General features: G+C 36.2%; 1 protein-coding gene across 3 annotated transcripts in view; it reads left to right on the forward strand.

Annotated features, from left to right (window-relative positions):
- The window catches only part of LOC127445955 (guanine nucleotide-binding protein G(s) subunit alpha-like), a 66095-nt gene that overhangs the window by 44941 nt on the left and 5797 nt on the right, over positions 1-15357 (forward strand). The gene's annotated exons all lie outside the window — the stretch shown is intronic.

Genomic DNA, 15357 nt, shown 5'->3' on the forward strand with positions numbered 1-15357 from the left:
AAGCCAAATTTTAAAGAACTTATGTATTTGAGTTATGATTCCAAAATGTGACATTTCAAGTCATGTTTAATTAGGACCACTTAAATGTTTTTATTGTAGAGAGTAACTGTAACTTAATTTAAACTAGTAAGAATAGTAAAAACTTAATCTTAAGTTGTGTAAACTATTTTTATAATTTGAGATTACTATTAGTGTTTACAGTGTGGAGCGTTTGGAGTTATAGGGTGATCCACTTTCAAAACTGCAGAATTGTTTATAAATATTGTGGGTGTGCAGCATGTAGTTCACGGCATCTAACTGTTTGAGCCTTTTTTACTGCAACTATTTATTAAGGCAGTGTCCGACAGAATCTGCAAATGACTCCTGTAAAACACTTCTCAACACCTCACAAATAAACCTGTGGATTATGCATCATAATGGGAACATTACCTACAGCAGAGGATTTGACATCCCGACAGTGAACAAGCGGCGCTTTGTTGGCTGTAGCAGCGGTGCATTGAAGGATTAAATGTTCAAATTTAAAGAGACGCAACTTCTTGGAGAGAAACCTTGTTCACGTGGAACTTGGCATGAATATAGCTTCCTATATCTATCTATTATTGAATTAGCATATTAAGCTAAATATGTACTGTATATATTTTTGTTAAATTAAAAATAGGTTTTTCATCAGGGAGACGATTTAAAAATCGTTTCTCAAGAATCGCGATTTATAACGAATGGTTTTTCCCCCCCTCCACCCCTAAAACCAGAGATACATGGCGTTTCTGCTCGTTCATGTTTCATTAACCCAGTGCGTGGAGGGCAGAAGGCAAGAATAAACTGTTTTCAGAGAAAGCATTTAAGACCAGAAAATTAAAGATTTTCTACGAGCCTACCACACTGAAAACCCTATTAAGTTGACTTTACTCAATTGATTGATTAAACTTGTTCCATTAATGGCGTTGCCAAACCTTATGTAATTAAGTTAACTTGATCATATACAATGAATTTAACTATTTAATTTAAGGTAACTAGATGCAAGTAGACTTGACTCAGATTTGCTATATTGTTGTTTCTACTTAATCATTTTAATTGAATGGACTCAAATTTAAGTCGGGCAATAACAGCTTAAATAAAGAAGATTATAAGTGATTCTAGTTCGGTCATTAAATAAACTTATTTCTCCACAGAAATCCATAGACAGCTGTACTTTATTTGCACATGCATAAGAAGAACTGGATAGTGTTAACAGGGTCTAACTTGACCAAAGGGGACAAAGGTCACCCTAATGGGGACATCACACAAAACAACTATTTCCCTTTGACCAAGGAAACATAATTAAATAATTCAAGCGCAAGGCATTATGGGTATTCCCCTTAGCCTTACTTTTGTACTAAATAGTTTGAGTTAACACTTTTAAGAAAAATCTGTTCAAGAATCATAGATATTTGATTAATGAGCCCAAAACTTGACATTTCAAATAATGTTTAATTAAGACAACTTCATTTTTCCAGTAATGACAACATTGGGGTTTACAGTGTATGTTTTCATAACCAAAGAAACATTGCGTTCCTGCTTATTCAGATTTACACACAAACATAAATCCAATGCTTGGGGGAAAATGGCGAAAAAAATGAACGATGTTTTTTCTACAAACTTTTTTCTTTTTTTTTTTGGCAAATCAAACAAATGATTCTGCTTGTCTGTGTTTTGTAAATTCAGTGCAAAGAAAAAAAAAAGATGTTTGATTAGGGATTTGCTGTTGAGGGTAGGGATGTACCGATACTGGTATCGGAATCGGGTCCGATACCATGCTCATGTACTTGTACTCATGCTGATTAAATTGTTCCGATACCAAAAACCTGTACCATCTGATGTACGAATGTAATTCAGTATTCAGCGCACAAATTAAAATCACGTCATGTCCTAGTGAGATTATTTACTAGCAAAAGCTGCGATTTTATGTGATGTAGTTTGAATGTGAGTGCTTGTGAATGTGTGGAACCGGTGTTGTGCTGACATAAAGACACAAATGCTCATACCTTTTAGAGATCCCTAGCTCATACACAGAAAACACCATCATGTGCATTGCATGCCTTGTTTGTATAATCACTTTGAGTCACATAGCGACCGGCTTTTCCAGAGTGGGACGCTACCGTCATAATGTCAATAGACCTTTTTCACGGACTGTGATGCGTTTCCGCCTTATTTATCAGTGTAAATCTCGCAATTTTTTTTTTAATATTATACATTTTTTAAATCTTGAGTGTAAATTTAAAACATTATGCTTTGTGATATATTACCCTGAAATTAGTTTAAAAAAATGAATTACCACAGCTGCGAGGGGTTTTCGATTACAGCTGCTGAGAGAGTGACAGTAAATTTGGCATCTTCTCCCATTTTGCTCTCATAATCCACCGTTCTCTTATTTTTTTTTTCCTCTTCTGGAAAGTCATTCAAACGTAAGAGTGGATTTTTTCTTTTGGTCTTGGAGCAAATGAGTAAGTGAAAATAATATTTGCTGTGATCTCCCATTCACAGCGGTCGAAGTTTACCCTGCAAAAGTTTACTTCCGCGTACCAAAACCCCGAGTGTGGAAAAAGGTCTATGAGAGATCCTTGGTCATAGCAACACAGAAACACTTCAAAATAAAAGCTCAAAAAAGTAAAAAGTGTGACAGAACTAGATCACTACTGTATAGTTATGTAATATTCACTGTTATACTACTACTACTACTACTACTACTACTACTACTACTACATAATAATAATAAAAAAAAAATCTATAGTAATTTTATTATATTTAAGCAACATCTGTGATGCTGTATTATACAGCGCTTTATTTGACAAAAATAACTCATGTTGTATTTTGGATTGTGCTGTGAGGTTCTGAATAAAAGCACTTTTGATGAAAATAATGCAATAAAATGTTGAGAAAAATATATATATTTCCATTTGATTAAAGTTTTAATGAATGTATTTATTTAAAAACCAGTTAGATGATAAAATTTTAATAAACTAGAGTTCAGAAAAAAAAAAGTATTGGTACTTGTACTCTTACTCAAATAAAAATGTCATCGGGACATCCCTAGTTGTCAGAGAAAATGTGTGTAATATCGAAAAAATGTACAATATTTTCTACAAACTTAAATATTTTCATAAACCAGAGAAACGCTGCGTTCCTGCTCATTCATGTTTCGTAGACATAACTCCAATGTATGGAGGAGAAAAAAGGATGAATAAACATAGTAAGAATATAAGATCTGAAAAATTGACAATATTATCTAAGAAAACGTTGCGTTCCTTCTTGTTCACGTTTCGTAAACACAAATCCAATGCATGGGGAAAATGGGTGTGTGTTACACAGAAAAAAGAATTAGCAATGTTTTACAAAGTTTATTTTCGTAAATCAGACAAATGTTCCTTCTTGTCCATGTTTCATAAACGTAAATCTAGCACATGGAGAAAAAAATCCTAAATCATCCTCCATGTTTCTTTCTGCCCGCTCTCTCTTATTTCTCCCCCTCCCTCTTTTGCGAAACCAGACCTGTTTTTTCTCTCGCTTTCTTTTTTTGACTGGCCCTTCTCCACCTTTCCCTCCTCTCTCTTCCTCCCTACATTCCCTTTGTCTTTCTTTTTCTTTTTGCTCTTTCTGTCTGTCTCTCCCTCTCTCTGGCCTCTCTCCAGTCACACAAGATTTGGAGCTGATAGTCTATTTATAGCACCTGTGGTTCTGTCGCTATGACAACCGAGCTGGAGGCCAGGGCGCCAGGGAGCTATTTTTGGAGCGCCGCTGTTATGTCAGACACAGCCTTCTCTCTTTTCTTTCTCTTCCATCGTTCCTAGCTCCATCTTTCTGCTGCTCCCTTACTCTGGCATTGCAAACTTGGAGAAGTGTGTGTGTGTGTGCGCGCGCGCGCGCGCGCGTGTGTGTGTGCAAAGGCTCGCGACTAATTCACAATGTTGTAAAATTATCATATGAGATGTAGCTAGCTTTTTTGCAAGTATGCTGCACTTCAAATCCGACAAATATCAGATATCGTAGGAGGTTTTTGATGCACCACATTTGAATTTATTTTATTTATTTTTTTTTACAGGAGAAAATAAAAGCAGTTGCAATCAATGCAAAAAAAAAAGTAAAAAAAATTCAACAATAGACCTTGTTCACAGTAGTCATATTTGATTTTTGACGAGAATGAAAACAAGGCTATGAGGGATAGACTTTCAGTCACTTCAATGCCATGCATTGTATAAAGCTGTATGAAGGTCATTGACATCATCTAATTTTCACAACATGTGCTTTCAGGAGTTTGTTGTCTACAAAAAAATTTTGGAAAGATGTTTTTTTTTTTTCAATGTTTTGTCTGCAGAATGATCTAAAACACTTTAATCTACAGTACAACCCATTGAAGAGATGGTAAGTCTCTCCCTCAGCCTCGTTTTCATGCTAGCCAAAAATCTAATATGACGCTTCTCTGAATAAGGTCTATAACCATTTGTTGTTGAATGCGACTGTGTTTCTAAAAAAGGCTTACTGTTAGATCTTTGTACCGTACCGTGCCACGCACACACACACAACCCACTCTGAGCCTAAACAGTGTTAGCCGTTTTGGCCCCGGAAGCTGCCTAATCCACACTCTTAATACCCTACTGTTAACTAGATGAGCTGTAACATTAACCAGATTAGTAAGCAATGAGGATATGATCAGCTTTACCATGCTAATTCACCATCGGGAAGCAGCTCACTCTACTTTCCGTGCACAGATTTTTCTCTTTGTAGTTTCTTGTTGGCTTTTTTAATTAGCAACAGTAACTTATAATTTTTGTTTTACATTTTAATTTACATATTTATGTCTTTATTATAAATAATGAATAATATATAAATAAATATAATGCTACACACTGTGATTCATTAGTAAAAAAATATATGTATACAGTATAATATAATATAAAATCTAATTTAAACCTAGAAATAAGTTTTGGGATTTTGAAAAATTGGAAACAAGGAACGTTTGATGTAAAATGAATATGAAAAATGTAAGATTCCAAATTTCACACAAACTTGCTGAGTGCATCCTGTCATTAAAGCAACCAAGGGACCGACCAAATTCTAAGAATTCATGTTAATTTTTTGTATTCAAATTTTCACTTATTGTTATGCTGATTATATTATTTGTAATGAAAAAACTAGGCTGATGATAATTTATAATAATGCAAAAAAAAAAAACTAGTAGTTTTACTAGTAGTCTCAACTTTTGAACCTAATCGTTATTTTTGCTTTTTAAGTTTTAATAATAGTAGCAGGAAATGTTTCAAAGATTTTTGGATACTTCAAACTTTTGCAGAGTAGTATAAATTATAGTAGCATTGAATGAAGGAAAAGAGGAAAGAGGTGAACTTAAAAACAGTATTTTAAGTTATATTTGCTTGTATTGCGTCTACCTAACACACGCTTCCAGAAATGATTGTTAGATGTTAATAATTTCCAGGAATGTTTTCTTGGGTTTGTTGTTTATTTAAAGGACTGGTTGTCATCTTTCTGGTGCCGATCTGGATCATTGTTTGCACTATGACCACTTAACACAGGAATGCTCCAAAAATATAATATTTTGGACCTTTCCTAAGAATAAATGAATAGATAGTGCGGTGCCATCGGCGTTTTACCCAGAACAGCTGTTTGGCTCAAACACACAATCTGAGTTGTAAATTCCACTGACTTCTGTTCAGTTCAGAACGCATTTAAAAGCCAGTCAGATACGGACAATCAAACAAGTATCACCACAGCAGCAGCATGATTTTCTGTCTTTAATGTAAAAAGTTACATTAACTTTTTTTTTTTTTTTTTTAACCAATGATTCGTAAATTGTTGTTCGTTGAGTCTGTCTTAACATCTGAAACTGGGACATTATTTAACATAAATGGTTAGAATAAGGGATACTGTAATTCGTTCCTATAAGTTATTCCATGTATAGTTCAAAGAGATCAGCAGCTACAATATACATCGATTTCTTTTGATATTTTTGGCATTTAAACAAAGTCTTTAGGGTCGTGATTGAGAGTATGGAATGTTTAAAAATAAAATTGACAAAAAGCTGTTCCAAAGCTGAGACATATGACAGTGGTATCATTTGCATTTTAATATACGTTATTTTTCAGTGAACTGCCCTTTTAATTAGAGAGAAGAAAAAAAGAATACAGTAGCTATGGGTTAGGGCTGCGCAATTAACAAAATTGCGATATGAACTTGTGCAATTATTGAACTGCAGAGGGCTGCGATTTAATTCAATAAATAAATAAATAGTATGCGCATTCTGCTCGCTTCAAAGTTTAAGTCCAGTGCTCTTTCCTGTCTATATTGTATTAGTGTATTACACATTCTAAGAGCACGCGTATTTATTGGTTACAGAGCGCTTCTGTGCACTCGCCACAACATCTCGTGCTCAGAGTAAAGGATGTGCTTTTTAACAGAACTCAAGTGTGAAACCTTAAAGAGTAGCCTAAGTCGGGGGCCTGGGTAGCTCAGTGGTAAAAGACGCTGGCTACCACCCCTGGAGATCGCTAGTTCGAACCCCAGGCTATGCTGAGTGACTCCAGCCAGGTCTCCTAAGCAACCAAATTGGCCCGGTTGCTATGGAGGGTAGAGTCACATGGGGTAACCTCCTCGTAGTTGCTATAATGTGTTACGTTCTCGGTGGGGCGTGTGGTGAGTTGAGCGTGGTTGCCGCGGTGGATGGTGTGAAGCCTCCACACGCGCTATGTCTCCGTGGCAACGCGCTCAACAAGCCACGTGATAAGATGCGGGGGTTTACGGTCTCAGATGCGGAGGCAACTGAGATTCGTCCTCCACCACTCGGACCAAGGCGAATCACTACATGACCACGAGGACTTTGGGAATTGGGCATTCCCAATTGGGAGAAAAAGGAGGAGTAGCCCAAGTCTTTTTATTGGCAGTATAACATTACCAAATTTTGGTCGAAAGGAATCACTTCCTAGTTTTTTTTTTTATCATATCGCATTTCAAATCACAATCGCAATATATATATATATATATATATATAAAACAATATAATACACCCTATTATGGGTGTAATCCAGTAAAATGCAGTATTTCAGATAATAATTAAACAGTTATATCCATCTAAAACTTTGCAAAATTGGATTTAGTGTAATTGTAAATGTTATTATTTAAATATTGCCAACCTATATAATACTTGAACTTTTTGTATTAATTCTTAATAAGCTATATATATATATATATATATATATATATATATATATATATATATATATATATATATATATATATATATACACACACACACATATACATACAGTTGTGGCCAAAAATATTGGCACCCTTGGTAAAAATGAGCAAAGAAGGCTGTGAAAAATCTGCATCGTTTATCCTTTTGAAATCTAACCTTTAATTGAAGTAAAACAATTGAAACGGGGTAAATCTCATTATTAAATAAATATTATGGCGATAATTATTGGCACTCTTTTATTCAATACTTTTTGCAACCTCTCTTTGCCAAGATAACAGCTATGAGTCTTCTCTTATAATGCCAAATGAAGTTGGAGAACACCTGGCAAGGGATCTGAAACCATTCCTCCATACAGAATTTTTTCAGATCCTTCAAATTCAGAGGTCCATTTTGGTGGACTCTCCTCTTCAGTTCACCCCACACATTTTCTATGGGGTTCAGGTCGGGGGACTGGGATGGCCATGGCACAACTTTGATTTTGTGCTCAGTGAACCATTTTTGTGTTGATTTTGATGTTTGTTTTGGATCATTGTCCTGCTGGAAGATCCAATCAGGGCCCATTGTAAGCTTTCTGGCAGAGGCAGCCAGATTTAGATTTTTTATCTGTTGGTATTTGATAGAGTCCGTGATGCCATGTATCTGAACAAGATGTCCAGGACCTCTGGCATAAAAACAGCCCCACAACATTAAAGATCCATCACCACATTTAACCGTGGGCACTGGGTACTTCATCTCTGTGTGTGCCAAACCCATCTCTGGTGTTTGCTGCCAAAAAGCTCTTTTTTTTTTTTTTTTGTTTCATCTGACCATAGAACCTGGTCGCATTTGAAGTTCCTGTAGTGTCTGGCAAACTGAAGACGCTTGAGTTTGTTGTTGGAGAGCAGAGGCTTTTTTCTTGAAACCCTCCCAAACAACTTGTGGTAATGTAGGTGATGTCTGATATATATATATATATATTTTTTTTTTTTTTTTTTACTTTCTGACCCTAAGAGCCATCTAATTTCTGCAGTTTTCCAGCTGTGATCCTTGGAGATTCTTTGGCCACTTGAACCATCCTGCTCACTGTGCATGAAGACAGTATAGACACACGTCCTTTTCCAGGCCGATTCTTAAGATCTTCAGTTGATTGGAACATGTTAATTATTGCCCTGATGGTGGAAATGGGCATTTTCAATGCTTTAGCTATTTTCTTATAGCCACTTCCCATTTTGTGAAGCTCAACAACGTTTTGCCACACATCAGAACAATTTTCTTTAGTCTAACCCACTGTGATTGATGATTAAGGGAATTTGGCCTGTGTGTTACCTTATATTTATATCCCTGTGAAACAGGAAGTCATGGCTGAAAAATTTCATGTTCCTTGTCACCCAAGTGCACTAAAAAATGTAAAATATGAATGGGAATATACTTCAGATATATTTTACTTATAAGAATTTCTAGGGGTGCCAATAATTGTGGCCAACGTGTTTTGGAGAGAAATATTTAATAATGAGATATTCCCCTCTTTCAACTGTTTTACTTCAATTAAAGGTTAGATTTTTTTTATTTATTTATTTATTTATTTTTTAAATGAAAGATCAAAAGAATAAACAGTGCAGATTTTTTTTCACACACACATAGGGGCCAAAACGTTTGGAATAATGTACAGATTTTGCTCTTATGGAATGAAATTGGTACTTTTATTCACCAAAGTGGCATTCAACTGATCACAATGTATGGTCAGGACATTAATAACGTGAAAAATTACTATTACAATTTGAAAAAATGTTCAGAAATTCTTAAACTTCTTCAAAGAGTTCTTATCAAAAAATTCTCCACGTGCAGCAATGACAGCTTTGCAGATCCTTGGCATTCTAGCTGTCAGTTTGTCCAGATACTCAGGTGACATTTCACCCCACGCTTCCTGTAGCACTTGCCATAGATGTGACTGTCTTGTCGGGCACTTCTCACACACCTTACAGTCTAGCTGATCTCACAAACGCTCAATGGGGTTAAGATCCATAACACTCTTTTCCAATTATCTGTTGTCCAATGTCTGTGTTTCTTTGCCTAAAAGAATCCCTCTTTGGGATGGCTACCCAAAAAGTTTGACCCAAGTTAAACATTTAAAGGCAATACTACCAAATACTAACAAAGTGTATGTAAACTTCTGACCCTCTGGGAATGTGATGAAAGAAATAAAAGCTGAAATAAATCATTCTCTCTACTATTATTCTGACATTTCACATTTTTAAAATAAAGTAGTGATCCTAACTGACCTAAGACGGAATGTTTTCTATGATTAAATGTAAATGTCAGGAATTGTGAAAAACGGAGTTTAAATATATTTGGCTTCAAGTGTGTGTGTGTATGTGTGTATGTGTATGTGTGTGTGTGTATATATTGTCCACTTTTTCTTATATAATATATAAAGGGATACGAACAGAAATTCTGTCTGGTATAAGTCATATGACTCATGTGATGCTGTGTGTGTTTGTCTGTGTATGAACAGACCATCCATTTACTACTTGAAGTGTTTCTACTTTCTGTATCTATCCTGTTTTTTTTTTTGTTTTTTTTTTAAGACTCTAAACATCTATATCACACTTTTAAGCTTGTTTTCAAAGGCTGTGCCACACACTTGATCCAAACTAGAATGCACATCACAGTTTTTGAGACTATGCAACAATTGACCGAGATCGACACGTAACTAGAATTTCGTGTTCTTGAGCTTCCTGCTGTGAGGGCATTAAAATTCTAGAATTCCACTTGAGTTGAGTCTGTATTTGGAATGCAGGCCAAAATATACTCCATCGCAGCTATAGTTGTCTCCTCTGCTTGGCATTACGACAGCAAAGACTGTATGCATTCTCAGAGGGGCTTGAGTTGTATTATGTCTAACCAACTGGGCTGCTATATTGTTGGAAATGCGCTATTAATAGGAAGAAAGGCAATAATTGAGATATGGTGTTAGACAGTGGCTGTGGTCACAACACAACTGGCTGTGCAAACCCCCTTCCTGTCTGTTTGTCTGTCTGCATTATTTTGTCCTGTTTGTCCTAGTTGTCCCAACAACCAACTAATCAGTTAGTGCACTAATTTTGATATTTTTCTTATATTTTAATTTCAATAATTTTAACAGTGGTAAAACCCTCTAGAACTGTCTAGGAAAAGTTGCCTCATTTCAATTACATTGGTGACAGACGGATGTCTTTAGCTGATGCATCGCGTCTCACGACAAGCATTGCATTTGCAACTCGGCCTGTCAATGTAAACATCAAGTCTTTTAAAAACTTTTAAAAACATGTCTTGAGACCTCTGCGTTCTGTTCTATTCTGTTGCACTCAGTTTAGCTGTTTTTTGAACACAAGAATGCGTTTTATGTAAATGCCGCTTAAAGGTCAAAACATACTCCACGTAAGTGCCTGAATGCAGATGCTTCTAGCTATGCTAGCTGGATTATGTGCATTGTTGCATTCCAAAATGTGTCGGAACGCATTTCATAACACAACACAAGTACATGGTGCATTCAAGTCAACTACTGTCATGGCGGAGCATCAGTTTGAAGAGAATATTGCTGAGAAACTCAATATATTTATAGCAACTTACCTGAATAATAACTCATCCAGTTCAATGATAGACTTTTGAAGGTAACTCCATCACCCCCTTGAGTACTGAGGTTTGTTGCCGCCACAGTAACGCAAGAACGCACGTTAGGCATGTTCAACTGGACCGCACATTGACAATTAGTTAGCCAAGCGTTTGCATTTGCATACTTGCTTTGAAATTTTATGTTTCTGGCCTAAGAAATGCATTAGGTGGCCTGAAACCAGCTTTGTTAAACAGGGCTTCCTTAACACTCATTAGTCGTCTAATTGATTTGGAAAAATATGTAGTTTGCGCATACCTAGTTTATGCCTCCTCTTCCATGTGAAGTGCCATAACACTTTCATTTGTATGGACTGCTGTGGGTTTAGCGTGCACACATACATGCATGCACATACACACATTAGTGCAGTTTCAGGCCCATGCCACTGTGTGTGGCACCTTCAGCCTTGCTGTCACATTTCAACCCTGTATGTCACATTCCAATTGGGCTTGGGGTGGAAGGAGGGGGTTTACAACCTTGTCCTACCTTCTGATTTCTCCCGCTTTGTCTCTGATTCCCTCTCAGGTTATTTGATAAGGTGTTACACTTTTACAGGGATGGGAATTGTAAGGAATTTAAAGGGATGGTTCACCCAAAAATAAAAATTCTGTCATTTGCTCACTTTCATATCATTCCAAACCTGTATGACTTTCTTTCGTCATTCAGAAGTTTAATGAAAATAAATAAATGAATAAATAAAAAATATCCTGGCCACTCATTACCATATTATGAAATTGGACATGAGGACATAAATGTATTTTGAATCCATTTGATAGCTTTGTGTGAGGAACAGACTGAAATTTAAGTCATTATTCAATGAAAGTCATTATATGAAATTTGTTATATTTAATAAGATATATTTAGCATCTGCTTTATGTTTGTTGTTACATGCAACAAGCGAGTATAATGCAATAGAAGGATATATTGTCTATTCATGCCAATACAATTTCTTTTGCCATATCACTGTAGAATCATTCGCGGCAAAGCAAACACTTAAGTATTATAGTTTCGGCATCTATGGAAAAATGGAGACGTTCATGGACCATTTATGGAACCTAACATCATAACATCACGTTCTGGTATTTTTCTACCCTGTTCAAGGACATCAATAGATTGCTATGCTTCAAATGTTTATTTTGATCACTCTCTTTGACCACATACACGTAGGTTTTGGGAGTGACAACCACGCTTAACTGTGGGAGTGAATCCCCTAAATTAACGTTCTGTCCCTGATTTCTGAAATTGTGAGAAATGGCAGTAACAACCATCGAAATGTTTTGGTACTTTGCGGCTGTAAACGAAACATGGGAACAGTTAAACCAGTTTGGTGTTCGCTATATATTAATGTAATATTTGGAAATGGAGATGTATTTATCATCTGGCAATTTTAAATCACTGTTGATAAAGACGCTGTGTTATGCAAATGCGCATTAAGCGGCTGGTTTTAAATTGTGAATTGTGAAGGTCTGCTTCTGGAATTAAAAATTCCATTCATGTTTTTCCATAGTGGAATTGATGTTTAACAATAACTTAAGCCTTTAAAGATAGACCTACCGTGAGCTCTGAGGTTATTAATCTATGATATGCTCCTGTGAAAGCCATAGATCTGTGTTCAATTTAATTTAAGAAAAACAGGTTTAATAGAGGAATTCCTAGTTCCTACTACCCGTGAATCTTAAAGAAGTAAGATACACCAATTAGAGTGTTCCAGCAAACAAATCACACCAGACAAGCTCTGCAGCCAACTTCCAATCCCATGATCAAGTTGGTCTCCCTACACATTTTGCAATAAACTTAAAATATATTTCTTCTATACTTATAATCAGCTACTTAAAATCAATAGTTTTAGATATATCCATTGTTTTTAATTCGATTACATCATTCACAATGCTTCATGGGATTGTTGTTCATTCCTGCATGAAAGACATTATGTACACAGTCTTGTACCTTCAATTTTCAAATACTTTTTTGCTTCAAAGTTTGCAACGAGTCACATCAGAGCTGATTGGTTTGCTTCATGGCTTAGAAATTTTATGAAGGATTTTATGAAGACTTTAATGAAATCCCTATGAAAAAAAAAAAGATAAAAATACTTCCAGAACCAAAACGGTGGAAAAAATGGACAAGCACTGTTGCATTTTATTAGGGGGAGGGACATTCTCATTCTAGAAATCAGTTGATTGGACAAAAGTGCAGGATGAGTTATCAATATTTTTGATCCATTTTTTCTGGAAGAGAAAGTATGTCAATTTAAAATGGGTATATCTGCTTAAAGTTAAGGTGCAATGCATTTTTTCCTCATTTAAAATGTTTGCTCCAAAAGAAGTAGTCATATAGCAGAGATAGTAGTCATATTTAAACATATGTATAAAACTATGAGCACTCACATAAGATGAAGATGAAAACCCCAGTCATATCAGTAACTTTATTCTACATGGAGAGGTCCCCTCATGGGGGTGGCCATGTTAGAATAACATGACCAGCTGAATACTACTTGTTTAATCTTAGTAACTGTTGTGCTGTTGGACACTTTCACTCGTGGATTAAATTCATGACTAACTGTGAATAGTCCAATTTCTACAATGGCATCACTAACTGAAAATTATTGCGTTTGAATGATGCTGCATCCACACCGCTAAGTGTCAGTGTTAGTCCAAGACGTAAACACAGAAAATACTAAGTGCCCCTTTCAGTTTGTAAACTTTTTGGCATACATCAGCATATACACTGGCGGCCAAATGTTTGGAATAATGTACAGATATTGCTCTTATGGAAAGAAATTGGTGAAACATTCACCAAAGTGGCATTCAACTGATGTATAGTCAGGACATTAATAACTTGAAAAATTACTATTACAATTTAAAAAAAAAAAAAAAAAAAAACATTCAGAACTTCTTAAACTACTTCAAAGAGTTCTCATCACAAAATCCTCCACGTGCATTAATGACAGCTTTGCAGATCCTTGGCATTCTAGCTGTCAGTTTGTCCAGATATTCAGGTGACATTTCACCCCACGCTTCCTGTAGCACTTGCCATAGATGTGGCTGTCTTGTCAGGCATTTCTCACACACCTTACAGTCTAGCTGATCCCACAAAAGCTCAATGGGGTTAAGATCCATAACACTCTTTTCCAATTATCTGTTGTCCAATGTCTATGTTTCTTTGCCCACTCTAACCTTTTCTTTTTGTTTTTCTGTTTCAAAAGTGGCTTTTTCTTTGCAATTCTTCCCATAAGGCCTGCACCCCTGAGTCTTCTCTTTACTGTTGTACATGAAACTGGTGTTGAGCGGGTAGAATTCAATGAAGCTGTCAGCTGAGGACATGTGAGGCATCTATTTCTCAAACTAGAGACTCTGATGTACTTATCCTCTTGTTTAGTTGTGCATCTGGCCTTTCACATCTCTTTCTGTCCTTGTTAGAGCCAGTTGTCCTTTGTCTTTGAAGACTGTAGTGTACACCTTTGTATGAAATCTTCAGTTTTTTGGCAATTTCAAGCATTGTATAGCCTTCATTCCTCAAAACAATGATTGACTGATTGACCTTAAGACATGCTAGTCTATTGCATACTGTGGCAACTCAAAAACAAACACAAAGACAATGTTAAGCTTCATTTAACGAACCAAATAGCTTTCAGCAGTGTTTGATATAATGGCAAATTATTTTGGATTGTAAATGTCTTCAAAGCAAATAGACATGGACTGAAAGCCACATAACTTTAATTTTTATTTCATGCAGTGTTAACAAATTGTTGTTGAGTTTAGTTCTGTACACACTACGCATATTCAATGTACATTCTGTGCTCACTATGTGAATCTTTCCAGAGTGCATTCAGTTCTAGAGTGCGGTTGTCAATCTCGTAAATAACTTAATTCTGTGTGTACAGAACAGAATTAAGCACTCAAAAGGGGAGTGACAATCGTATTTATCTACAGTGTGTACGTGGCCTTTTAGATCCTAGCTGTATGCACAAAGAGCCAGGAGCTGAGTTCGAGCCGTCCCACCATCTTGTTCCTCCAGCACGTTTTCAGCCGTTTCGACTAAGACAGCGATTCTTGATCGCCGCCCTCTGTTTTGCCCTCTCTTCCCCTCTCTGATTCCTCCCACTAGAGCATATCCATTGACTAGAGCAGAGTCTGACTGAGTACACTCTGATCACTATGACTCAGAACCCTGCCTGCTTTGATCTCAGACACAAACATGCGCCACCTGCTGGCTGATACCACAGCCGCAGCTTATGTCAGCTGCCTTTTTCTTTTTTTTTTTTTTTTCTTTTTTGGTGCTTCCTCATGGATTAAGGATGGTTAAAGGAATACTGTGTTCTGGGTTCAATACAAGTTAAGCTCAATCAACAGCATTTGTGGCATAATGTTGATAACCACAAAAATAATTTCTTTAAAAAAAGCAACACTTGATGTTACATAGAGGCACTTCCAATGGAAGTGAATGGGGCCGATTTTTGGAGGGTTTAAAGGCAGAAATGTGAAGC

This window comes from Myxocyprinus asiaticus, chromosome 9, assembly GCF_019703515.2.
Source record: "Myxocyprinus asiaticus isolate MX2 ecotype Aquarium Trade chromosome 9, UBuf_Myxa_2, whole genome shotgun sequence".
In the NCBI taxonomy this organism is placed as follows: Eukaryota; Metazoa; Chordata; class Actinopteri; order Cypriniformes; family Catostomidae; genus Myxocyprinus; species Myxocyprinus asiaticus.